The following is a 3,663-nucleotide window of genomic DNA, read 5'->3' as shown; positions in this document are numbered from 1 at the left end:
TTGTACACTATGATAAGTATGCAAATGAAACACTTCGTTAACACGTATGCAATGGAGTTAACTTCCTTACTACTTATACTAGTTAACTTCTCTACTACTTATACACAGTATTGTACTTTATGAGGAATACAACTGCAGCATTTACATTTACATCAGTGTTTCTTAACTTTTTCCAATGTATGCACACCTTATAAACTCATTAACTTTTCACACTCCTTAACGCTGCACAATCTCAATATACTGTAAGTGCAGTGCTTCCACACCAAAAAATTTCGTTACCCCACACAGTTGTGTCAATTACCCTAAATAACCCTAAATCATAACTTTATTTAATATATATATATATATATATATATATATATATATATATATATATCACATTTTTTGCTGGCAAATGGCAAATAATAGAACTGCATAAGAACAGTATTATGTAAGTCAAAGTCACCTTTATGTAAAGATTTAGGTATTTCTATAAAAATAACAAGTACAATTCTGAACGTAATCCAAAAAATAAAGACCGAACTCCTGCCTCCAAATATGTGCAACATGCTATTTTATGGAGACCGTAATCCAGAAAATAAAGACAGAACTCCTGGTTCCAAATAGGTGCGACATGCTATTTTATGAAGTACTGGAGCTAGGTTCTCCCCCTAGAGCAGCAGATTCTTTGCAAGTAGTACTGCTTTTCACATTTCTAACAGTTTTAACTAAACTTTCGTCAACAATTAAGGTATTTGCTTTTGCATTGTTGTTCTTCATGTGGTAAATTGCGCGCATGAGCCTACAGATCGTTTCATTTTTCAGACTATTCCTCTGGGATGTTTTGGTTAAATTTAGTTTGCTAAACAACCTTTCAACAGATGCATTTGAAAAGGGCAGCGACAGTAAGCTACTGATCACAGTTTTTAGATTGGGAAAGCATATAATTCCAGCTGCATTTCTTTTGTTGAAAACCATGTTAAAAGGCCAAGGAGCTACTGGACAGAATATTATCATACCTGTCCATCATATATATTCGTTATTTATCAATGTCGAAAAAAAATTCTAAATTGGTTTTGTTCTAAAGGAATGTGAATGTGTCTGATTGCCCTAGATTCTCTATTTGTACCCCAAAATTTGCCCAATTACCCTAAAAAAACATTACCCTAAACTCTACCCCAGCATAGGCTTGATTACCCTAAAATAGGATAATTACCCTAAAAGTGGAAGCACTGTGTAAGTGTGATCATATAAACATCCAGGCCTATACTTTTCGGAAGTCCCAGCAAGGCTTTTGTGTACGGCTCAACTGAATCCCCAATCACGTGGGTCTGCAAAGGAAGGAGAAAGCCGATATGACGGCCCAAGCAACAACATCCACGTCTGTAGTAACCAGCGACGTCCTCCTCAAACTGTAGCAAGATAAGGCCCAGGTTAAGGATAATACAAAGCGCATCGTAAATCACCACCGCGAGAGATAACCTCGAAGCAGGCACCACTGTGCGTCGCTGCCAGCAAATACAAGTCACCGTATAGTGGCCACCTGTTGCCCAGAGTCAACCAGAACCTGCCTCAAAGACTACGGGCTGATATAAATGACCAGGCCACCGAGCTTGTTGGCCCAAAGACTAGTCTTTGTTGTTGGCCATTGGAATACTACTTACTGCCCAACCCCAACATGGCGCAACTAAGACATGCGTAGTGTTCCGTCGTTATATAGACACCGGGGCAAAGGCCCTAGTAGTGCGCCTTCATATTGTACATACTTAATAAGATTAAATTTATGTATTTGTCTGAAGATGTAATGCATGAAACATCTAACCGTCACAACTTTGCCTATATTATATATACATACATACACACACTATATATATACATATTCATACGGTATCAATAAAAAAAATTCGTCTTTACTGACGGTAATTACACGAGTCATCATCCTAACAGTAGAGCAATACACAAAGTCAGTTATAAGAATCCAATCGATCTTGCATGTACATGCACCTCCCATGTCATGTAAACATTATTGAAGATAAGCACCACACACAATAGGTGTGCTATCTCCCATGTATCAAAGTTAACTTGTAAATATATGTCGGAAACATTCACGTGCCAACATATGTTTTTGAGGAGTGGTTGTCACTGGAGATTGTGAACCTCAGAGGGAGCATTTCAGATGCTGTCGTGGGTCATTTGATGTTGGAATATTTTTACGTCACCCCTGCTTTCCCGCGTTTTCAATTCCTGCCGCCGCAGTTAGTACGGGTTTTACTCGTAGTTCACTGAAAACATGAATGTACAATGAGAATAAATGAATCGACAAATTTCAGTGAACTTTATGTAAAATTACACACAACACACTGTAAATGATACAAAAAGAGATTAGGTAACTTTGCCGGTCGTCAGCTACAATTTTGTTAATATTTTACTTAATAGAATATCCGTGTATGATTGGTTTTTACAAAGAATCTGCTATTCAAGTACATACTGATACTATACTTGATAGTGAATTACATGGTCATTAATTAAAGTCACCATTTACGAGGTGAAATAACATTTTTCTTGGCCGCACATACACATAAGAGCACACACTCGCAGATAGTGTAAATATATGCATATGCGGCCAATTTAAAGTATCTTGATATGATATCCCTATACCATTAACCATACATACAACCAACAGCTTTCTCCATCTTACAAAGGAAGTAGCCAAAAAATAAACCCATAAAATCCACTCCCACCCATTCCGTCCCCACTCCCATTCACCCCCTCCCTCCCTCTTACGCTCATTAGACATATATATATATATATATATATATATATATATATATATATATATATATATATACATATATATATATATACATATATATATATATATATATATATATATATATATATATATATATATATATATATATATATATATATTAGACCTTGATTCAACATGAAGTCCTCTCACCCTAAAGAAGCCTCCTGGTGAGGCGAAAAAAAGTAAGTTTTCGGTGTATTTGTTCAACAATTACACACTTACATTTTCAAAAATAACTATTGTCGGCACATCAGCGCGTTTCTTTTTCTTAATACTGTGGATGATTTCGTTCATAATCTGAACCATGGAGAAAAGGAATCCTTTTATAAACCGAAGAACCTTCATTTGTAGTCAAATCTATCAGGGCAGTTGACTTCAACCAATATATATATATATATATATATATATATATATATATATATATATATATATATATATATATATATATATATATATGTATATATATACATACATGTATATATATATATACATGTATATATATATATATATATATATATATATATATATATATATATATATATATATATATATATATATATATTGTCTATCCCCCTGCAAAAATTATTTCATTTTGCCCCCGCCCCTTACAAAAATCTCTGCGGACGCCCCTGACTTATAGTGTCTGGTCATGACACGGAGGGTCATGAAGATCCCTCTAGGTCGGCGGAGGAAGGGTTGGTTAATCAGCAAAGTTTGGGAACTACTCTTATCACCATTCTTGTGCATAGGCAATATCCGGACAGAGACCGCACGTGCTCAAGATGCAAAGTGTATGTTTTGTCATAATTAACCAGTGTTGCTATCCTTGGGGGCACTATCGCTACCGATTGCTGAAAATCAAAACGTATATA

Source organism: Oratosquilla oratoria, chromosome 9 (genome assembly GCF_046742065.1).
Source record: "Oratosquilla oratoria isolate Oo_2021 chromosome 9, ASM4674206v1, whole genome shotgun sequence".
In the NCBI taxonomy this organism is placed as follows: Eukaryota; Metazoa; Arthropoda; class Malacostraca; order Stomatopoda; family Squillidae; genus Oratosquilla; species Oratosquilla oratoria.
The sequence above is the reverse complement of the archived record's forward strand: the minus strand, read 5'-3'. Positions refer to the sequence as shown.